Consider the following 25,322-nt stretch of genomic DNA (forward strand, 5'->3'; position numbering starts at 1 on the left):
AATATAACTTAAACATGTCTTGGTTATTACTACTATCAACTGAGGTTCAATGGAACAATTATGTGCTACTACTTAGTGTCTCTGCACGTTCTAAGTGTTAGGTTGCCAGTTGTCATTTCTGTTGTCAGAGTGCTTGTCTGAGATCTGCCCCTTGCTTTTTTTCTACTTTACTCTACACATAATAAGGCATACTGATATTAAACATAAAATTCAACAAATTCTGACAAATTACACATCTGTACAACCAACATGATAATCAAGATATAGAACTCCAGAAAATTCCCTGAAGCCTCCCTCCCATCAAATAGGTAACCTAGGTAACACTGCTATCCCCAGTTTCTAATATATACATTAGTTTTGCCTGTTATGGGCTTTCACATAAATGGAATCAAATAGAATCACAACTTGTACCCTTTTTGTCTCACTTCTTTCACTCATTATGCTGTTGTATTAGTACTTCATTCTTTTTTACCACTAAGTAGTCCTCTCACTGAATAAATATATCACAATTCATTTATTCTTTCTTATGTTGATGGGCATTTGAAATGTTCCTAGCTGTTGGCTATTATGAATAAAGCTGTTATAAACATTCTTGTATAAGTCTTTTGTAGACATATGTTTTCATTTCTCTTTAATAATTACCTAGGAATGGAATTGATGAGTCATAGGGTAGTAGGTTTAACTATATAAGAAACTAACAAACTGTTTTCCAAAGTGATTGGACCATTATACATTCCCATCAACAATGTATGATAGTTTCAGTTACTCCTCATCTGTGCCAACACTTGTTGTTTTCAATTTTTTAAACCTTACTCATTGTAGTAAGTATGTAAGTGGTAACCCATTGTGATTTTTATATCCATTTTCCATGATGTGCATTTTTTTCATATGCTGATTGGTCACATTTGTATGCCTTCTTTTTAAGTCTTTTTTTTCTCTGCCATACCGCGTGGCACACAGGATCTTAGTTCCCCAACCAGGGATCAAACCCATGCTCCCTGCAGTGGAAGTGCACAGTCTTAACCACCATACCGCCAGGGAAGTCCCAGTCTTTTATTTTTTATTGTGCTGTCTTTTATTATTGATTTTTAGAAGTTCTTCATATAGTCTCGACACAAGTCTTCTGCCAGAGAGCTGTATACTTTTAAAGCTGCACTGTGTTGCTGGTTGAGTAAGGAGTCTAAAGTCAAACTTTATTAAGTTGGATCCTAGCTCAGCAACTTACCTACATGTCCTTGAGAAAGTTACAATACCTACCTTTAATAAACGTAAACAATGCCTGACACATAATAAACACTATATAAGTGTTATTATAAGTTAATTATTACTACAACAAAGAATTTAAAATTGAAGTAGTTGTCATACTGGTAATTCAAAGCCAGGGAGGAGCTGGGAAAAAATAAAATTTACAAGGTCAAACAAAATTCTCTATTACTAGGGTCAAAATAATTCTTTGTATAGAAGTTCTGAAAGTCTTTAGATTTACAGACGACTATTCTGTCTAAGCTTTTTATTATTCAGTTGTTTAGAGACTCTGATTCTTGTCTGGGGCCAATTCTTACCAATCTTCAGTTCAGAGAACTGACCAGAGGAGTTATGGGTGCATAAAAACTGGGCTGAGGTAGATATCAAATTGGAATCCTCCTTCTGGGAGGAGCTGGAACAAGTATCTCTACTATAAATAAACATGACATGCATCCCAAGAAGCTGGAGAAGCTTATTACAGTGGAAACTATCTTGGAGGGATAGAGGTAATAGTAAATGAAGGTTATTTGGTTTATTAAGAATTTAAGTCTAAGGATATACCAGAAACATGGCACGTAACTTAGACATATTAGGTTCAGATTAAATATGTGTGAATTGAACTCATGCATGTAAAGCTCAGCACATTTGAAGTTCAGTGAAGTTACGAAGTCATAAGGTAGAACTTCGGTCAAAACCAAAATTCAAGTTCCCCATAATTATTTAAGTGTTTATTTTACTCTAGGATCCTGACTCTTCCTTCTCACCTAATTATGTAGTAAACTAGAAAATTTAAGAATTTTATACTAGATTCTACAAGACTGGGGAGACCCAAGGAGTAAAATAACCCCATTTAGAAGCTCAGTGTATATTTTAACTTCAGAGTGCAGCAGCAGTTATCCTCTTCAGAGCATATGGACTCTTATTTTATCATCTTTGAATATTACTAATTCTCATTTACAATTTGTATAATGCTTCTTAGGCATATTTTGTATTTTAAAAATATAAAACTGTGCTTAAGCAAGAGTATTAAAAAATACACGAAAACCCTAGTAATTTTAAAAGTTATTTTATGATGCTGCAATTAGAATATTTTCCCTTCATTTTTCAGTTTCTCCAAAAATTATTTTATAATTAATATTTATAAATTAAAAGTAATTTTTAAAAAAGTAATTTAAATAAATTAAAAACTTACATTTTAACTATATCTTGGCTTTACTCAAAATACTGTAGAAAATTTAGAATGTTACTTTTAACAGTGCAGGAATATGTTTTAAACAAAAGTATCCCTAACGTAATTCTCCTCACCACTCCAATTTCTTTTTTTCTGTTTTATTAAAGTACCACCTAGAAGAGATGTGTTGCCCTTTTAGGAAAATTGAATAAAATAAAGATTTTCTTACTGGAAGAATAAGGTTGCCTGATTCATTGTTCACCTTAATACAACAAAACAGGTTATAAAGCTGGCCAATAATTTATATAAACTGTTTTTTGAATCTCGTGTTTTCAACCATACCAAATATATAACTGTTTCCCTTAACTATTCAAGTTGATCCTTTAAACTTTAAGGTATTCTAGAAGCTTATGTAAATAAATTTGTATTCCCTATACCACAGCCTTCATTAGTTTAGAATTTAACAACTCAGCTTTCAGCTTTAAGAACTTTAAGCTCTAAGACTAGAATACTTAACACAAAAATTTTCAAGTTGTTTAATGTGGGGTTTTTTTTTTTTTGAAAGACCTTCCTTCTTGCCAAGGTTAAACTTTTCACCTGTGCTTTTAATCTCATCACCTCCTTGCCTTCAAATGTCTTCTTTCCCCAAATAAAAACAGTAACTCTTGTCTAAAAACATGCAACCACTCCCAAAGACATTAGTGGCAGCTCTTATAAACTTTATTATACTCTGCTTTGTAGCATTATTAAAATCTGTAATTGTAATCCCCTACTTAGATAAAAATGACTTAAGAGCAAGGAACGAAATCATAGTCTCCTACTTAAAATAACAATGTTTTTTCCTGATCATGTGGACAATAGATGCCCATTCTAGTAAATGTGGAAAATAAAGAAAAATAGTATTTGTCATCATGGAATTAAAATTTAAGAATTTGTAGGATTTTTTACTCTCTCTGGGTATCATGTTTGCAATCTATTAGTCTCTGAGACAACAGCTATGTATAATGACAATGTACTCTTATTGTCAAAAACTCAGCATTTCATTCTTGATCTTCTTTAAAATAGCTGAAAGGCACTTGTTCCCAGTAGTTTATCTAAAAAGTCGAAGAGGATGTGGAGAAAAGGGAAAGAACCCTTGTATACTGTTGGTAGGGATGTAAACTGGTGCAGCCACAATGGAAAACAGTATGGAGGTTCCTCATAAAACTAAACATAGAACTACCATATAATCCAGCAATTCCACTCCTGGGTATATACCTGGAAAAAATGAAAACACGTATTCGAAAAGATACATGCAGCCCAATGTTAATAGCAGCACTATTTACAATAGCCAAGACACAGAAGCCACCCAAGTGTGCCTGTCAACATATGACTGGATTAAGAAGATGCAGTATATATACAGTGTGTGCCTATATATATATAGAAAAAAGAAGAACAGAGAGAAAAGGGAAGAAAAACAAAGGAAAGAAAGGTATTTTAGATGCTACTGAAACTGTGATTAAAGCACAGACTACCTCCTATGAAGAAAATACATATATGGCTAAAAACTTACATTTGAACACAATTCTGGGGATTCACACTCCCTTCCAAGAGGTTCACAAACCTGAGATTAAGAACATTTAATCCCTAGGGCAAAGTTGCTCTGCAATGGGTTTTTAAGTCCTATAATTTACAGATTTATCAAGATGATAATTCCTTACAAATGTGTTATCTGAATGCTGGTTAAGAAGAGTTACATCACATTCTCTTAAGTAGACCACAAAATTATACTTCCAAGTGAATGAAATGTGTTAAGTAATATCCAGAAAATGAAAATGAAACCAAAATAAGAGCAATTAAAGTAGAAAAGAGAGGCAAAAGAGGAGGTCAGAATCAGAGAGTTGAAAATGCTACACTACTTGGCTTTGAAGATGGAAGAAGGGGTCGTGAGACAAGAATACGGGCTTCTAGAAGCCGGAAAAGGCAGGGAAATGAATTTTTCCCTAGATTTTCCAGAAAGAATGCAGCTCTACGAATAACTTGATTTTAGCCCATTGAGATCCATTTGGACTTCTGACCTTCAGACTACAATATAATAAATTTGTATTATTTTAAGCCACTAAGTTTGTAGTGATTTGTTACAGTAGCAACAGGAAACAATACAAAAGATGAGGGAAAAACCTTCTTGAGGATATGAAAGCGATCCATATACAGGAGGCAAAGATAACTACTTTACATTTCTAACTACAACTGCACCAAAACAAAATAGCCCAAAATACCCTCAAAGAACAACAACAACAAAAAAGAGAAGATACTTAGAATTCCTTAAGGTTTGTTCAGTACAATGAGAATTTATGATATTTTCCCATAGAGGGATATTTACAGTGACAAAACATCCTATGTTCTCTACAGTATATTTTAAGTAAAACATTACCATCCAAAATATTAAACATTATTACAGAGACGGGGTATAAAAAAAGGAAGCATTTAATAGAAGTAATTTATGATATAGCACTTCACAGTATAAGTACTTACTTGCTTTCTAAGCTATAAAGAAGCAGATGATATTTAGAAGATAACCACATTAGGACTATTCACTTATCCAGTAAGCATTTAGTTATATGCTTCACACATAAACAAAATTTAAGAGTTATGGTTCTTTCCTATAGAAGCTCATAAGTTAGTGGGCAAAGATATATTAACACAAATTGGGAATACAGGAGAGGAAATGACTAATATTCATATTTGATGTGGATTTTGAATAGCAGTATATCAGGTAGAAAAAGGCAAAGGACATTCCATGCAGGGAGCATGACACAAGTATGTCATGTTTAAGGATGAATATTAAGTTCAAAAGAGTATGGCAAGCATAAGCAGAAGAAGGGTAAGAAATGAAATAATACTTAACTTACTGGACTTTACTGTATCAAGCCTTGCACACCATAAACAAAGTTAGTACTCTAATTTATCACAATAAAGAGACCACAGGGTGACAAAAGCAAAGGAGTAGAGTAATCTGATTTGTGTTTTAACAGAACTTTACTGCATCAACCCCAATGAGATGGGTTATTTCTTCATTTTACAGATATGGAAATTAAGGAATTAGTTTAATTAGAAAGATAAAGGTCTTGAAATACTGCTTCTGTATTGACAACTGTTTTTTTTGGCTGAGTTGGGTCTTCATTGCTGCGCATGGGCTTTCTCTAGTTGTGGCGAGTGGGGGCTACTCTTTGTTGCGGTGCGTGGGCTTCTCATTGCGGTGGATTCTCTTGTTGCGGAGCACAGGCTCTAGGCACGCAGGCTTCAGTAGTTGCAGCACGCGGGCTCAGTAGTTGCAGCACACAGGCTTCAGTCGTTGTGTCACGTGGGCTCAGTAGTTGTGGCTCGCCAGCTCTAGAGTGCAGGTTCAGTAGTTGTGGCACATGGGCTTAGTTGCTCCGCGGTATGTGGGATCTTCCCAGACCAGGGCTCAAACCCATGTCCCCTGCATTGGCAGGCAGATTCTTAACCACTGTGCCACCAGGGAAGTCCTTGTACTGGCAACACTTATTATTTTCCATGTAGTAATCATCAATCTAAAGTACCACATGGCAGTTAATAACATTGTGTTTAATAGCAAGTCAGATTTCCTAGATTCCAAAGGCAGTTGAATCATTTAGAAGTTACAATCTTGAGCAAATTAAACTCTCTGTACCCTCATTTTTCTGATTTGTAAAATGGGGATAATAACTGCATCTACTGCAGGGTTTGAGAACTAAATGAGGAAATTATGCAAAGTGCTTAGCAGTGTACCTGGCTCACAGTTAGGTACTCAATAAATGTTACCACTATATTGACTTGATATAATAAACTAACTCTATGATGTTACAATATCTGCATTCTGAAATGGCCTAAATTCGTCTCATTCTGTATTTATGATAGTTTTATATAACAAACTGAGGAGACAGCCCCCCATCAGAACTTCTTACTTTTAGTAGAAATTTTTAACCACAGCTAAGTATCAGCATCAGTTATCTAAATATTCCACATACTGCTTACATGATGGAAACATTTACATCTAACCAAGTCATAGGCATCTGGGAAGTCTCCCACAAGAATGAAAACATAAAACTAAAATCTGAAGAATAAAGAGGTATTCACAAAATATTCCTTTAAAATCAACCATTCTAGGTTCTGCTAAACAGTATCATCAACCTGCCAAAGTAGTTTAAAATTCTAACACTTAGTATGTCCCTGCCTTCTGGCATGACTACTGTCCATGTCTTAGTATGTCCCCCAACTCCTTGACTACCAGCACCAATCTTATGAAGTTTTCTAGGTCTATGTCAGAAGAGCTGATATAAATAAAAGTATTCACTGTCAGTAAGAGATCAGAATGTAGAAGACAGGGAACCAACATTAACACTAGAGTTCATAATGAGATAAAAACGTTAGAATAAAATATGGTAAGTTTTAGAATAATCTTGTAGTAGAGAAGGCTTAAGATCCAGAGGCCATTAAAAAATAAAAAGATAAATTCAACTATACAAAACACATTCCTGCATAGTAAAAAAAACACCATAAAGTTAAAAAAAAAAGTAACAAATTGAGAAAAAATGTACAGCAATATGTATTAGCCTTCCATTGCTGCTATAACAAATTACTGAAAACTTAGTGGCATAAAACAACACAAATTTACACAGTTCTATGAGTTGGAAGTCCAAAGGGCTTCACAAGGCTAAAATCAAGGTGCTGGCACTGTTGCATTCCTTTTAGGAGGCCATAGAAGAGAATGGGTTTCCGTGTATTTTCCAAATCCTACAAGTCATCCACATTCCCTGGTTTGTGGCCTTCTTCCATCTTCAAAGCCAGGAATATTTTTTTCTCTCTGACCCTTCTGCTATAGTCACATCTCTCTCTGACTGCAGTCCCACAGTCAGGAAAGGTTCTCCAGTTTTAAGGATTTGTGTGATTCAATCGGGCCCATCCAGATAATCCAGGATAATCACCCCATATCACAGCTCATAACCTTAATCACCTCTGCAAAGTCCTAACATATTCACAGGTCTGAGGATGAGGGCAAGGACATCTTTGAGGTATGGGGAGGGGTTTGGGGGAGGAGGATCAACAACTGTTCTGTTTTAACAGAAAACAAGCACAGTATTTCCTTAAAAATAACTTCAAAAAAAATAAGAAAAAAAATCAACAACCCAGAATAAAATAGGCAAAGTTCATGAACAAAATTCACAGAAGAAAAATACAGGTGCCATGAAATACATAAATCAAAAACCCCTAACTTTATTTAAAATAAGAGGACTGCAAATTAAAGACCATTATTCATTTATCAGATTGGCAAATACCAAGAAACTAGTTAACACAGAAGTTGGTGAGGAGTACGGAAGTATGACATGTTTGGAAGGTTATTTGGAAATATCTATCAAAACTTAAGATGTACATATTTTGTGACTCAGCAAATGCTACTTCTACCCATTTTCTTCTACATGTATAAAATTATACCTTTATAAGCAAAGTTTAAAGAAAAATGTTGTTTTTAACAGAAAAAAAGGATGAAAGCAACCTAAAGAAGACTCAATAGGAAACTAGTAAAATTATGGAACACCTATTCAATGCAATATCATGTAGCCATGACAAAAATAAGGAAGCTCTTTACATTGTCAAAGTAAGCTGATCTCTAAGTTCTATTAAGTTTTTTTTTTAAAGGTACGTATGTATGTTCAGTATGCAACCATTTGCAGCAAAAAACACATTCACACATATGCTTGTATATGAATAGAATCTTTACATAATAAAACTGGTAACTGTTTCCCTAGCAAGGGGAAATGAGACAGAGGTACAAGGGTAATTTTCCTTTCATTAAATAACCTTTTATATTTTTGAATTTTGTACCATGTGTATGTATTACCCATTCAAAAATACATTTACCGGACTCTTATACATACACACACACTCCCTGAAGGGCTATGATCTCAAAACAGTATTTGTCTAACAGGAGCTAGCACTTGCCATTAACGGTACAATGATGACTGTTTTGCAGAATGCAGATTGATTTGAACAGCCTTGTTCCCCTCCCTGATGTCAAAACCTGCTGAACCCTGCCCTCCCACCAAACTGAGAGAAGCAATACCTCTGCTCTGTTCCCACCTGTTTACAATTTATAGTTCTCTCCAGTCATACACACACACTTGTTCAAACATAAGGACTGGCATCCCAGCTCTCTCCACATACTTCTAAGAACATCCCACAAATCATATCATATGCATGTATTCCTTTGAAAGATGTTGGGCTCATTTTACTACACTTAAAGTAGTTGCTCTGTATAAGGTCACATAGCAAATAAGATCTTACCTGAAGAAAGCTGGATATTCTCATATTGGATATACAAAAAAGTAGGCATGTCCTAAGAGAGGAGATAAAACTCAGAAGGTGGACAGTCAGGAGAAAGGATTCCAGAGTCCTCTCACACCTTAGAACAAGGTTTCAAGAAGGAAAGGTATGCTTGAGGGGTTCCTGGGTGGAAGGAGAAAAATGATTTCTACCCTTTGAAAGCAGACATGTTTAGCAGAGAGGTATTCCTACAGATGCCATGGACAATCTCTAAATTATAACAATTATCTAGTTTTATTTATTACTCTCCAGAAAGTCTTTCCTGATGCCTATCATTGGGCTAGATATCTTTTGTAAGTGCTTCCATCATGTAAAGTTTGAGCAGGAGACTCAAATAATTGATATTTGATGGTTAGCTGTGGTTGATAATTTTTATTTAAAGCAAAAAGGAAACAGTGCTCTCTTTTTCTGATTTAGGTTAGGTACATTATATCCTCATGAGTATTGCTATGTAGTTATATGAGAAGTTCCTTTTTACCAAGTAGGAAGAAGGCACAGTAGTTTATTACTCTAGTTTCTCAGGGTCTTTAGTAAATTTATACTGCCTGATTTTATCTGTGCCACCAGAGATATTAATGAAAAAATTGTAGGTTTATGCCTGAGATGAAGTAATAATCTTTTGACTGTATCAGGGCAATGGCAAGAACATTCAGTGAGAGATCACTGCTCTCTCTGGTCAGGGAACAGACTCAGGGAAATTCAATTGACAGTACTGACGTGGGAATTCTTTCACTGTCAATATAAGATGGCTTTCGCTAATGAAGCCAAAAGAATCCCTTACATTTAATATCCACAACTTCTGAATATGTTGCCAACTCCTTCTATATGGTTCTGTACATGTTACCGTATTTTTAGTAGAGGTGAAGGGCGCTCACTTTTTCAAATGTACCTGCATGCAAGTATTTAGAGTGCAGCTTTGCCCATGCTAAGAATGCATATAACATCTTGGCATTTAATGGCAAGGAACAGAGGAATAACAAGGGTAAGCTGCCAACCCTGCAAATCTAGGATGCCAATTCTTCAGGGGTCAGGCCACAAGCCGAGGATGCTAAAGATATGGAATCAGTGGCAGGGACACAAATTAATCAGCAAAATAATCTCCTGAGAAAAAGAAAGTATCTCCACATTCAATATTAAAAATCACCAACATCTGAGAGTACGGGTTATGGCTAACACTTGAAGATAAGTCCTATGAGTACCTCCATAAAATAGGCATTTAATAAATATGTGTACAACTGAATCCAGAAATAAAAAATAAAATCCAATGAAGCAGCATGAAGACTTCTCAGCTCTTCTTATAAATACCTACCAAGAGTGTTCAGTAGTTCTTACAATACCTATCAAGAGAGAAGTAGACAGCACGAGGTGGCTTGAACACTTAATCAAATGATAAGAGAGTCAAAATTTAGGAGCCTTCAGTGATGGAGGTACATAAATACACAATGTTAATAACACTATCCTATAGCAGGAAGTTTATAGAGTTCCTCTGAAAATGCCACATTAGTCTGGGAATAGAAAGTACAATGGTAAATAGCTAATCCTAACTGTGCAATTGTGGGACCTTTGAACATTTTTTTCCTTCCAAATTCAACATAAATGGATTCAATTTTCACTGAAAATTGAATACCCTACAGCAGTGCTGTCCAATCGAAATACAACGCAAGCCAAATACATAATGTTCAACTTTCCAGTAGTCAGAGTAAAAAAGTAAAGAGGAGGATGGCCATGAAAATGGTAGAAAAAGGAGCTCTAAGAGCCCATCCCACAACACAAATACTAAAAAAAGAAAAGAACAAAAATTGCCAGGCAACTTTGTCAGAACTCTAGAAAACAGTCAAAGGTTTACAGTGATGAAGCAAATGCTAAATCAAAAGGCAACTTTAAAATGGTAGGAAAGCTTTGTGGCACTTTTACTTGCCAGTGGTCTAACCTCACTTCCCAGCCCTGCCTCAGCAGTGGTCTTTTTTTAAAAATAAATAAATTTATTTATTCATTTATTTTTGGCTGTGTTGGGTCTTTGTCGCTGCACGTGGGCTTTCTCTAGTTGCGGCGAGCAGGGGCTACTCTTCGTTGCAGTGTGTGGGCTTCTCACTGCGGTGGCTTCTCTTGTTGTGGAGCACGGGGTCTAGGCGCACAGGCTTCAGTAGTTGTGGCACGTGGGCTCAGTAGTTGTGGCACACGGGCTTAGCTGCTCTGCAGCATGTGGGATCTTCCCAGACCAGGGCTCAACCCCATGTCCCCTGCATTGGCAGGCAGATTCTTAACCACTTAACCACTGCACCACCAGGGAAGTTCCATCAGCAATGGTCTTAAAGATGACAGTCTGCATTCTCAGTATGGGATCCTGGTCTCTGGTTCCAGAGAGAGCACAGCAGACCTTAGTCTCAAAGAATCCTGTCTGGAACTATGTGAAGGACTGACACAAGGCGTTTGCATTCCTCAAACACATCGTAAGACAAATGAACGACCAGCTGCTGCTGGGGGCAAAATATCACAATGAGGCCAACAATAGATGTACCAAAAGCCTGGGAGGTAAAGCTGCGGAGACAGTTTTTCTAGGGAATTAAGAAGCCATATGCATACCCAGGGCAGAACACATGTTCAGAAAAGATCTGGGAAGACCCAAAGTCTTCATCTAGGCTCAGCACAAGCAGGAAGTAATGGGTAAGGCAGAGTTGTAAACGGCTTGGCTAAGCATTAAAGGAGTGCCATGATACAGAAATAATCTGCAAAGAATGGGAGAGTTTTCCTTCCTTCCTCCCTCCCTCTCTCTTTTTTTAAACTCCTGGTGTTTAAGAAAATCTTTGTCAAAACACAAAAGGATCACAGGCAACAGGAACAGAGACTTCAGAGACCACACATGGCAAAGAATAAAGACTTTACAAAAATAGTTTAGAAAAACAACCAAACAACCATAGCCCAAAGCCAGCCACAAAACAAACCCTGAAGAATGGGAAGAATACAAGTTCCAGAGTTATCACATTAAAATATTCAAACTGCTCAATTTTCAACAAAAATTTATGAAATATGAAAAGAAACATGAAAGTATGGCCCATTCACAGATGAAGTTAATGGAAGCTGTCCCTGATGAAGCAGAGATACTGGACTTACTACACAAACACTTTAAGTCAACTGTCTTAAATATACTCAAAGAGGTAAAGGAAACAAGGAAAACAATGTATGAGCAAATAGAAAATATCAATAAAGAAACAGAAATTACAAAAAGGAGCCAATATTACTCAGCCATAAAAAGGAACGAAATTGGGTCATTTGTAGAGATGTGGATGGACCTAGAGACTGTCACACAGAGTGAAGTAAGTCAGAAAGAGAAAAACAAATATTGTATATTAACACATATATGTGGAATCTAGAAAAATGGTACAGATGAACCAGTTTGCAAGGCAGAAATAGACACAGATGTAGAGAACAAACATATGGACACCAAGGGGGGAAAGTGGAGGGTGGTGGGGGTGGGGGTGGTGTGATGAATTGGGAGATCAGGATTGACATGTATACACTGATGTGTATAAAATGGATAACTAATAAGAACCTGCTATATAAAAAATAAAATAAAATAAAATTCAAAAACAAAATAGTAGCCAAATAGAAATTTGGAAGCTGATAAGTACAGTACCTGAAATGAAAACTTCATTAAAAGGTTTCAACAGCAGATTTGAGCAAGCAGAAGAATCAGTGAGCTTAAAGATATGTCAACTGAAATGACCCAATCTGAGGTGCAGAAAGAAAAATGAATGAGAAAAAATAAGCAGAGCCTAAGAAATCTGTGGGATGCTATCAAATGTACCAATGTATGTGTAATGGGGAGGCTCAGGAGAGAAGAGAAAGGGGCAGAAAGAATATCTGAAGTGCCAGAAAACTTTCCAAATTTGATAAAGATATAATAAATCTACACATCGAAGAAGTCAAACTCCAAAATGGATAAACAAAGAGATAGAAACTGGAGTTGTTGAAAGACAAAGAATCTTGAAAGCAGTGAAAGAAAAGCTACTCGTTATATACAAGGGAATCTCAATAAGATTAACAGCCGACTTATAGCAAACAATGGAGGCCAGAGGCAGTGGGATGACATATTTAAGGTGCTGAAAGAAAAAAAATGTCAACCAATCTATACATAGCAGAAGTACCCTTCAAAAATGAAAGAGAAATTAAGACATTCTCAGATAACTAAAGGGCTGAGGGAGTTTGCCTCTATCCTTGGGGATGAAATGAAAGGACACTAGATAGTAACTCAAAGCCATATGAAGAAATAAAGAACTCTGGTAAGGGTTATTACATAGGTAAATATAAAGCTATTATTACTGTATTTTTGGTTTTTAACTTCTCTTTTTGTCTACAGTAATTATAAATCTATATTAATGGGCCCATTGAAGTATAAAGATGTAAACTGTGACAATAACAACATAAAAGGGAGTGGAGATGAACAGAAGCAGAGCTTTTATAGGCTATTAAAGCTAAGCTAGTATCAATTTAAACTATATCAACTTATATACTGTCTATAAGACACTGACTTTACATCCAAAACTACAAACAGGTTGAAAATGCAAAGATGAGAACAGTATTCCATAAAACAAGAGAGCTGGGGTGAATATATTAATATTATTATAAGAAACAGAGGTCATTATATACTGATAAAAGGGTCAATTCATGAAGAAGATGTAACACTTATAAACATATATGCACCAAACAGCAGAGTCCCAAACTATATGAAGTAAACACTGACAAAATTGAAGGGAGAAATAGACCTGCAGTAATAGTTGAAGACTTTAATACCTACCATACTTTTAATAATGAATACCACATCATCTAATAAAAAAAGAATAAAGTACTGATATGCTGCAACATGGTACCTCACAAATATGCTAAATGAAAAAAAAAAAATGCCATACACAAAAGGTCACATACTGCATGATTTCATTTATATGAAATACCTAAAATAGGCAAATCTATAGACAGAAAATAGATTGGTGGTTGCCAGGGGATTAGAGGTATGGTAAAGGAGAAAAACTGCTTAATGGATATGGGTTTGGTTGTTTTTTTTTTTTTTTTTGGGCTACACAGCTTTCAGGATCTTAATTCCCTGACCAGGGATTGAACCAGGGCTCTCAGCAGTGAAAGCACAGAGTCCTAACCACTGGACAGCCAGGGAATTCCCATGGGTTTGCGTTTTTTCTTAGGGTGATGAAAAGTTTTGGAACTACACAGAGATGGGGGTTGCACAGCAATATGAATGTACTAAATGCCACTAAATTGTACACTTTAAATGGTTAAATTTATGTTATATGTGAATTTCATCTCAATTTTTAAAAAGTGAACGCAGGTAAAATTAATGTTAATAGTATACTTTAATCCATTATATCCAACATATTTAAATAGATAATACAAAATAATCAATGAGGTATTTTATATTTTTTTCATACTAAGTCTTCGAAATTTGGTGCACATTTTACAAATATAGCATATGTCCATTCTGATTAGTGCTCAATAGTCGTATGTAGCTAACAGCTACCATACTGGCCAGGGAATCTTATTAAGAGATTACAAAAATAAGTTGTCAGGTGAGCATATATTGAAAGAAGACATTCTTAAAATCTGGAATACTTACTTTCTATCTTACAACACTTGTAGGTAATCTCCAGTACTTTCTCTTTTTTATAAATTGAAGTAGCCACCGAAGAAATAAATATATGCATAATCCTACCTTCGACCATATTTTCTCCCCTGGAATGGTCTTTACAGCTAGGTAAAAGACCATCACTTAACTCTCATCTTGTCCTTTAGAGACTATAAAGGCTTCTCCTTCTGGTGAATTCAATGTATTCATCACATATCTTTCAGGCAGTTATTACCCTTATGATTCCTCTAAAATTATCTTCTATTATTTAACTTCCAATTCTCCAATTTATCACATCTTAAACTTCCCTGCCCACCTGTATGTAGTGCCTCGTATACAGCAAGAACTTAACATTCAACATTTTCCTGTTCCATCATAACTCTCTCCCTACTACAACTAATAAACAATATTTCATATGCAGGTAATGATGATACCAAAACGACACCTGCAACATCCTCGTAGCAATTCAGGGGCTATTCTTTAGCTCCTTAATTGATAGTTCAGTTAGGAGGGAATGAAACCCCATGCGTATGAAATCATGAATGCGTGGAAACACTCCTGGCTTAAAAGCCCCACATTCCATATAAGAGTCAAAATATCTCGTAACACACAGTCCATGGACATAGCTCCTTGAAGTTCTGGCAAGGGATATACCCACGTGTAAACAAATACACCACGTTCAGAGCAGAGCAAAGCTCTGGTATATATATTTAGTTCATTCACAATCCTCCCCATGCAGATGCCGTTTACCAATCAGCAATGTTGCCTACTAACACAACTGACATTCTATCTTCATCAGGATTCTAGACGACCAGAGCTTAACCCAAAGTCATTTTCCATAAAGGAGAATAGATTTGGTTAGGTCTTTATTATGTAAAACAGAGTAACTGCTAAGTAGATGGGGACACATTTACATACATACATAAGGAGGTGCTCGCTCAATGTAATTCAGTTTATTAATATCAACAATCAGACTATGGATATTACCTAATTATATGTAACTTATTCATTGTAATAATATTCTGTTTAAGACTAAAGTTTCTTATGTATGTATTTCTAATAATGAGTTGTAAAGATGAAAACATTGCTGCTTTCAACAAGTAAAATATCCTCCAACAACATCTCAACTAAAATGTCACTGACAGAGGCAGAAAAATATTCTAGTCACACCTTATTTAAAAAGTGGACTGTGACAGAACATTTAGAAATAGCATCAGATGTGTATCCGGAGTTGTGGGGACAGAGAGCAGGTGAGGAAGTTTATAAGAACCGCCAGTCAATCCGCGCTGGCAGAGTAGATTTTAAAAGTGGGAAGACAGGACATATGCTCCTCCGAATCAAGCCTTCTGAGAAGAAAGTCTGGCAGCTGCCAATTAACCAAAGGCAAAGGGATCCCTTTGGGGATCAAAACAAAGACATTCTCTTGATAACATTTCTCCAGTTAGACTAAAATAACTAAGAGTCAATTTCAGAACTAGTTTTTTTTTCCTTACCGTGAGATTTCTTTAACTCCTCAATTTTTCCATACCCAATTACATAGATGGTAAGTGATAGAGCAAAGATTCAAACAAAGGTCTGAATAGAAAGCCTATGCTTTTTATCACTGTTACAACCAAGCAAATGCATGGTTGATATAACTCACTGATATTCTGGTATTCACATTTATATGTATTCATTTACTTAAAAATAAAATTTTTTAATCTTTCTCCACAGTTGCAAGAAGCTGTTGGATTCTTGTAGAGTAAGTTAAAAAGTAATCTCTCTTGCACGTGTACATGCACACGCGCGCGCACACACACACACACCCCTGGCCGCATGTGGACATTACATACAAATGTCAACGTGGTAAATTTAGCAGGATCCCTGCTATTGAGTCGTTTGAAGTGTACTGACAAGGCTTCAAACCGAAAGGGTTTTAATTTTAAACAAAACTGACTTCATTTTAAAGTTGACTCTGGCTAAGGTTCCTTATTTATCTCCCCCAACCCAACTAGCTCTAGGTATGCAAAATCCTTGTAGTTGAAGCAGAGAATGTCTCTTCTCATAGTTCAAAGTCGTGGAATTGAGTCTCATGTCTCTGATTTGTCTGCCCTGAACTAATCACACCCATGGAGGGTCAACCCACTCAAACCAAAAGGCCTAAAAGTGAAGGAATGACTTCCGCCAAGAAAAGTACCTTTCCTTGGTACTTTTTACTTGGACCTTTTAATAGAAGAATAATCAAGGTATACTTGGCATACTAAAACAATAGATGACCATTACAATATTGAAGAAGGTAACATGGGCTTGAATTCAAGATAAGGTAAAAAATTAATCAAAATGGGCTACACATCATGAAAGAGGACATACAAGTATGCAATGAAAGTTATTCTTGCTTGAGTTGGAATATTACTGAAGACAACAAAAATGAATTACACTAAATAGGAATCCTACTGGTGAAGGATAGTCAAAAGGGAACTATTCTAAGCTTCTGTGTAGGGAGGATGTAATTAAATTGATATCTAAGAGTAATTATATTGAAAAATAGGATCAGGAAACCTCGGAATATTCAGGAAGCAGAGCGAGAAAGGCAGCTAGGAAGATGTTATTTGAATCCAAATGCTATTTCAATAATGAAACCTGGGAAAGCAGCAGTATCTTTACAGAATGAAGTTCAAGGTAGAATCCTCAATCTATTCTTTTAAACAAAACTCACAACCAGAACAAATATTATGAAAATAAGGAGAGGATACAAAAAATACAGTAGTCAAAGATAACCTCCAATACTGTAAGCTTGTAAAGATTCAGTCCAGTGGTAGTACACAGAGTGTAAATGATGCAGAATAGAATCTGTCGTTATCTAGAATAAGAGTTGTCATCGATTGTGGTAAGAACACTCAAAGGAATTAACTAAAAAGCCATGGGGAGCATAAGTAATTCAACAGTCCCTAGCACATAATAGATATTTGATAAAAAAATCAGATATATGGATGAATGGATTGGATGTCTTTTACAAGCCAAATATCATATTAAACAGAAAGTATCCAAAGATGAATAAGACACAGTCCCTGTTCTCAAAGAAATCACAATACAACTAACTTGAATAAGTAATAAGGGCAATAATTTTTTAAAATTACCATTAATTCTGGTAATGGAAGCTTCAAAAATGAAACAGAAGCCTGTAAAAAAAAGAAAAGTAGAATATACTGAGACTGAGCTTTGGGAGAAATACTCTTTCTTTTAAGGAGGAAGAGAGGAGTCAGTGATAGGGGTCAGAGTACTTAAGATCAGTGGGAAAATCTGAGGAATACAGTGTAATGAAAACCAAGACAATGGTTTGCCTTAAAATGCAAAAGAGAAGCCTAGTTTATTGGAAACATGATTTGAAAGCAAAAGTACTAATGGATTGATACAATAAATGTAGAACACTCATTTCTCCAGCAATAGAGAATAAAGTAATAATTCAGATCCTGTTAGTATCTTTTTGTTAAACAAATCATTTTAAGTAAGACTGTCTGTTAGAAAGGAATTAATAGCTATAAATCAAAGTTTGAATTTTCTATCTCTTCTCATTTCACAGAAGACTCAGATTCAGCCTATAAAGATACCTCTAATAGTATCTTAGGTCTTAACGCAAAGGCCAAAAACAAACATAAATGAACAAAAATAGTAAAGTGCTTATAATACTTGTAGTGGTGGGGACTGTGGCCATCTAAAGGGAATATGTAATACTCCATTCTAGCGGCTGCCTTGCAGGAATGCAAGCTCAGTATTACGAGAATGTTTTGATCTTTTTAGAGAACCTGGAAATCCTGCCTATATGAAGTCCTCTGACTTCTTAAATACTGGCTCATTTATATGTGGACTGGTTTCACCTGCAGTTTTCATCGTCTGTTTTAAATAAATAATGAATCTTTAGTTCAACCGAAATAAAAATTGTTTTTATCCACTTTAACCACTGCATTCATCTCTCTTTTTAACTAAAACACTATGCAATAAACATAGGATTTGGCATCTCCTACACAATGCGAGAAATAAGAAACAGCAATTAACCAATTAGTACTTTATCCTTAATTCCCTAAACTAAATGTCACTTTAATACATTTTTTCATTTCAAAGTGCTGAATACACTTTGCTCATAAACACGAAACACAAAACATGTAAAATCCCAACAAATTTATTTAATAATGACCACATGAGTGACCAGGAATCATGGCCAAACTTGCTCCAGATAAAAATTCCACTGGTTCAGAGGTTCCTAAACTCATGTCCAAGGGTTGGCTCATTCTGTGAGTATTATCTGGAGAACTTTAAAAAAAAACACAGGCTGCCAAGGTCTACTGGTCTACTCCCTTGATTCCTAAAGGATGAGGCTTAGGAAAGCTGTATTTTAAATTTCTTAAAGAGTCCTGATGTGTAGCTGTATTTAGGAATAACTACTTATTCAGAATATTAATAAACTGTAAAACTAATCTTAATTTTGAATACATTAGAACTGAAAATCTGTCACTATAAATTCTACTTAGGGGCTTCCCTGGTGGCGCAGTGGTTGAGAGTCTGCCTGCTAATGCTGGGGACATGGGTTCGAGCCCTGATCTGGGAGGATCCCACATGCCGCGGAGCGACTGGGCCCGTGAGCCACAACTACTGAGCCTGCGCTCCGCAACAAGAGAGGCCGCGACAGTGAAGAGGCCCGCGCACCGCGATGAGGAGTGGCTCCCGCTTGCCGCAACTAGAGAGGGCCCTCGCACAGAAACGAGGACCCAACACAGTCATAAATAAATAAGTAAATAAAATTAAAAAAAAAAAAAATTCTACTTAGAATAATTTATTTCCGATCACTTCAGGCAATATAGTCGGACAGGTTACTCTAGTATTAGGCCTTAGATAATCTTAAAAATTAAAGTTCCAAAGGAAAGCACTAATTCAAGAATTCAACAGTCAGAACTAAAATACTGATTTAAAATAGCTTGGCAATCTAAAGTCCTTTAATAGCTCCTTAGCATGACTTACAAAACAACACCTCTCTGACTACCTCTCTCCAACCATAACAGCATTCTTTCCACGCTTTAAACAGTCTCCCTCTACCCCAGGTCCTCTGCAGTTACTTGGAGACTCCCCTGAGATATGCTATTGGCTTCCTCCTTAAGCATTAGATAACATGAATCCTCCTCAAATTAGATTCACCCAATCTAAACTAGCCCCAACATCCAGCTTTCCTCCACCCTTATCTATTACACTCTATTTCTTTTCCTGGTTTTCTTTTCCTCATAATGCTTATGACTATCTGAAATTATCTTATTTACTTATTTCTTTCTTTTTTTTAAAGATTTTTTTTTTCACGTGGACCATTTTTAAAGTCTTTATTGAATTTGCTACATATTGCTTCTGTTTTATGTTTTGGTTTTTTGGCCCCGAGGGATGTGGAATCTTAGCTCCCCAACCAGGGATCGAACCCGAACCCCTTGCATTGGAAGGCAAAGTCTTAACCACTGGACTGCCAGGGAAGTCCCTTATTTACTTATTTCTTTAGGTATTTATTTTCTGTCTCCTATTAATAGGACTTATGTTCCATGTGAGCAGGGACACTGTTTTCCTTGTTCACTAGAATGTTATCTGAGATATAGTAAGTGCTCAATATGTATGTAATTGTTGAATAAATGAACAGAAAAACATACAAAACACCCCAATTTTACTTCTAACTTAAATGTGCACATTGATAAACCTCTATGACGACAATAAAATGTTTTATACAATTTTTAGTACTAAGCAAGATTAAAATAGGAAATTTCCCCTAGCTTCCTCTACCTTCCTCCTCTGAGCTCCCTTCCTCCAGAAACAGTCATTCCCCTGTGCCTCTGTGGTCAAGTAATTTTGACTTGGGGCAGGTAAGCCTAAGAGCCTCCAAAACCAACTCTAATGACACTGAGAGTTGCAAGCAAGTACATTCTTACAATCCTAGCAAAACCCAGAAGATATAAAATTTGTCTCAACTATGTGTCATTCAGGGAAGACTACCTCAGATCTCAGAGTGATTTGTCTACCCAGGAAATAAGTGCACTCTGGATCCGATGAAAGGGGAAGGATGAACATAGGTAAATTAGAAAGAAGCGGAACAGTGAAGGAAGGAATAGAGTGGTTTTCCTGATAGAAGACTACTTTATGCAAAGTTTTTTCTTCAAGGAGTTCACCATCTAAATTGCATTATTAAATAGCATGATAGACAATACAAATAGCAACATAATAATGTGCACTATAAATAAAAATACACAGAAACAGAGCAGGAGCAGAGTTTTAAATATAAATTTGATAAATTTAATAAAGTAGGATGATACTATTTTTACATAGTTTGCAGCCCAAGATTCAAATGCTGAAAAGAGAACTAATCTGGGAATTAAGAAACACTGTTTCAGAAAAACTTTACTACCTTGAACAATGCTTTAAAAAAATTTTTTTTAATTCAACATTAGTTCTTGAAAATATTCTTGGTAAAGAAATATTAGAAAAATACTTCCCTAACATGGTAAAAGCTATTAAAAACTCAATGATTATTACATACCTCTAAGTGAAACACCTGAGATGCTTCTATTATAGCCAGTTATAGGACATTACTGAGGAAGTTAAAAAAATTAATATTTCAGTTATATGATTAAAGAGGAGTGAGGAAGGAAAAGAGAAATGAAATACAAATATTGATTTAAAAATTATCCTTATTTGTAGATTATATGATTGCTTATCTAAAAAAACACAAGCAGAAATGGGAAAACTAGATTAAAATATGTCTTTTAACTAAAAAAAAAAAAAAAAAAAAAAAAAACACACAAGCAGGGACTTCCCTGGTGGTCCAGTGGTAAACAATCCACCTTCCAATGCAGGGGATGTGGGTTCGATCCCTGGTTGGGGAACTAAGATCCCACATGCTGCGGGCCAACTAAGGCCACGCACCACAACTAGAGAGCCCACGTGCCGCAAACTACAGAGCCCACATGCCACAACTAGAGAGAAGCATGAGCGCCACAACTACAGAGAAGCCAGCACACCACAACGAAGAGCTTGCATGCCACAATGAAAGATCCCACGTGTCTCAAATAAGACCCGACACAGCCCACCCCCCCCCAAAAAAACAAGCAAATTTATTAGAAAAATAAGGAAGACTTTCTGTTTCCAGACCAGCCCATAAGAAGCTTGGAAGCCACCAATCTATGCTAACAACAAGTAAAAAGCTGAGCAAAGTTAAAAATCAACAACAGTTCTTAGATCCATAAGAGAAGTGAGGTCACAGGGCAAACCACTGCCCCCAAACTTGGAGAGCCAGGCAGATGAATACAGAGAATGACAATTTATTGTAACAGAAACGCAAGAGCAGAGAGCTCTTTGGGAAACAGTGCTGGGGGAGGGGAACCTGAGGTATAATTGATGAATTGCTGGAGGCTCAGTGTGGAAAATTCTGAGATTAAAAACTCCAAGGGGACCCAGTCATCGAAATGCCCCCCACTTTTGTGAGTTTTACCTCTTGGCACTCTACCAAGTCCTCACAGTGACTATCAGAGAAAAATCCCCTCATATTTCCAGAAGGGGGAAAGGAAGCATTTTGAAATACATGGAGCACACTGTTCTTAACAAAGTTTGCCCTCGGGAGAAATTATTTAACCAGAGTCTAACCTCCTAAAGTTGTATCAGAACCTAACTGACCTAAGGGAAGGTAAATAAATACCCAGCTACAGCCCACTCCAGCCATCTTGTCCTACCTAAGAGGGGTGAGGGAGAAACAAAGAAGCATTTGAGAAGTTCACAGTCCAGAGACATAGGATCACAAAAGACTAAGTTCTGGAGACCAAATGTTCAGCAATGTTATTGTAATTAACAATACTGTATTATATACTTGAAGTTTGCTAACAGGGTACATCTTAATTGTTTTTTACCACCAAAAAGAAAAAAGAAAGAAAAATAAAAAAGATAACTATATGCTGTGATAAATATGTTAATTACACTGACTTGGTGATTATTTCATAATATATACGAATATCAAAACACCAAACTGTACATCTTAAGTATAACCAATTTTTATTTGTCAATTATAACTCATTAAAGCTGGAGGAAAAGAAGACCTAATAATAGAACTATAAAACACTTCCCTACCCCCCTCACATTTTACCACGGCATTATTAAAGGCCTATTTACAGCAGTTCCTTTCAGCCAATACATCATGTCTGGCTATCAAGAAAAAATTACAAGGCATACTAAAAGGTAACAAACACAATTTAAAGAGACAGAGCATCAGAACCAGACTCAGATATGACAGAGATGTTGGCATTATCAAACCAAGAATTTAAAACAACTGTGATTAATACGCTACACCATCAAGAGTAATCCCTAATGTAAACTATGGACTCTGAGTAATAATGATGTATCAACATAGATTCATCAATTGTAACAAATGTACCATTCTAGTGGGGGATGTTGACAATGGTAGCAGATAGGCATGTGTTTGCATAGGCAGTATGTGGGAAATCTGTACCTTCCACTCAATTTTGCTGTGAACCTAAAACTTCTCTACAAAAATAAAGTCTGTTTAAAAAAAAAAAAAAAGTGCAGTGTAGCAGTTGGATATAAGAAATAATTAAAAAATTAACTGGCTTTCTTATTTACCAGTGAATTAAGAAATTACAATACAAAAAGAGCCAATCTACAATAAAAAATATATAAAATTACTAAACTAAAATGCGTAGGATCAATATAAAGAAATCTGTAAAACTTTAATGAAGAGTATAAAGGACCTGAATGAATAAAAGGACATTTTATTGTATGTTTTCTAAAGATAATAATTCTATCTAAATTCTGTTTATTTGTTGGAAATTCAGTTTAAAATATCAGTGGACTTTTTCAGGGAAAAAGAAGGTAACAACAACAAAAAAAGTGTCTAAGTATATTTAGAAGCCAAGAACATTTGAGTGATCTTTTAAAAACATAAGCCAGGTCACATGACTCTTGCTCAAAACCCTGCAAGAGCTACATATTTCATTCACAGTAAGAGGCTAAGCCCTAAGACTCAGTTTTAGAGAAATAAAAAGATGTGAATAATACACCTTAAAACTTCACAACATGATGTCATCATGGCTATCCTTTAGTAGCAGAGTTAGAGGTTACCTTTATTCTCTTCTCTTATAATCACAAAAACAATAAAAGTACCAAAATGAAACAAAGCAATCCAAGGTCTAATAACAAACATTTAATAGCAAACATTTACGTAGCTCTTACCATATGCCTAATCTATTTGGGACTTATATTTAATTCTGATGATAACCCTGCAAAATGGTGTTATTCTATATTACAGATAAGGAAACTAAAGTTTCAAGAGGTTAAGTAACTTATGTCACTTGCAAGTGACTGAGCAAGGATTTAAAACCCATGCTGTTCTAGTTCTGCTCCACAACTTATAGCTGTGACTAGAAAGTAAAAAAAAAAGTCGCTCTTTACTCCCAGCTTCATTTATGTAAAAGTAAGAATAGTATTTGGAATAAATATTCTTTATCAATTATATTTTCCATTTTTCTACAATTTTATAAGTCTAAATATAAGGTCAGAGCATCTACTTAAAAAAATGATTCCACAATCATGACTCCCCCTTCTGCAGAGAAACAAGTCTCAAATCTGTAATCCTAATTTCACAAAGTAAACATGTCCACCCTGACAACATACCCTTTATATAAAGCCCAATACCACTCCATCCCCTGACCCCAAAAATGTTCAGCAACCTAGTATACCTCATGGAAATCCACTAAAACTCAGGAGAAGCTTTTCAATTATGAGCAACACTGGATTTAAATCAGCATCGTGGTCCTCATACACAGTAGTTTAAAAAACAAAACAAAAACAGCATGCCAGTAAGGCTCCTACTAACCTACAAGCCACGGTCCTCACGTGAAATTAAAAACAGGGAATGGTGAAATAAAACAACCATCGCCAAACTTTAATCATCAAGTTAAACAACCATCACCAAATTTTAATCATCAAATTATAATCTATAAACTTTCATTTTAAAATCTGTAATAAGTAAAGGATTATAGTTAAGATATAGAGAATATATTTCCCATTAGTATTAGGAAATAGGCATAGATAAGAATTTTCAAGTGTTTCTAATATCCAAAAACTCAAACCAGTCTAATACCACTTATCTATCTAGGTCAGCAGCTTTTATATCAGACACAGCTGGAATGAATCAAACATACCATCCATGGTTTCTTGAGCAGAATAAGGAATGCTTAATGAACATATAGTAAAATCACACCTATTTCCAAAAAGATGTATACATGGGAACATATATGATCTCAGTAATGCTGGCGAAAGCATCAAGGAGTGAAAGCTTTTTCATTCCACAGATAAAATTCATATAGATATTCCACAGATAAATTTAAGACAGCCACAAAAACATACTTTCTTTGCCCTATAAGAGCTCATAGCATCTACTAAAGAGGAAGGTATGTTGAAATGGGTAGGAACTTCACATTTAAAATTTTCAGGAACTTCCTATAAGTGAACATGAATTGAATATGTGTGATGTGTGCTTTCCTTTAAACCAAAAGATTAACAGATGATTTTTTCTTCATCCATACATCTCAAACTGTGAGGTACTTCTCCAAAGGTATGCATTTTATTTTTATACAGAAAAATGTGCCATTTTCAGAAGGTGGAAACTTCAAATCAGAGTGGTGTACTAAGTGTATAAAAATTAAAAAGCATAGAACTTAAGCAGTTATAAGGAACCTGAAAGACATAGACTAATACAACACACAACACAGGTTAAAGAAAAGATCCGTTTTGAAAAGATCTACATTGATGATCATAATTCTTTTTAACTCAGTTTGAAAATAACAAGTTGTGAAACTCCCAACTTCAGGAGACAGTCCATTCCATTATTAGCCAACTCACATC

General features: G+C 35.6%; 1 protein-coding gene across 1 annotated transcript in view; it reads right to left on the reverse strand.

The window, feature by feature from the left end:
- Positions 1-25,322, reverse strand: part of SPRED1 (sprouty related EVH1 domain containing 1) — a 117,379-nt gene that overhangs the window by 68,873 nt on the left and 23,184 nt on the right. The gene's annotated exons all lie outside the window — the stretch shown is intronic.

This window comes from Balaenoptera ricei, chromosome 2, assembly GCF_028023285.1.
Source record: "Balaenoptera ricei isolate mBalRic1 chromosome 2, mBalRic1.hap2, whole genome shotgun sequence".
Classification (NCBI taxonomy): domain Eukaryota; kingdom Metazoa; phylum Chordata; class Mammalia; order Artiodactyla; family Balaenopteridae; genus Balaenoptera; species Balaenoptera ricei.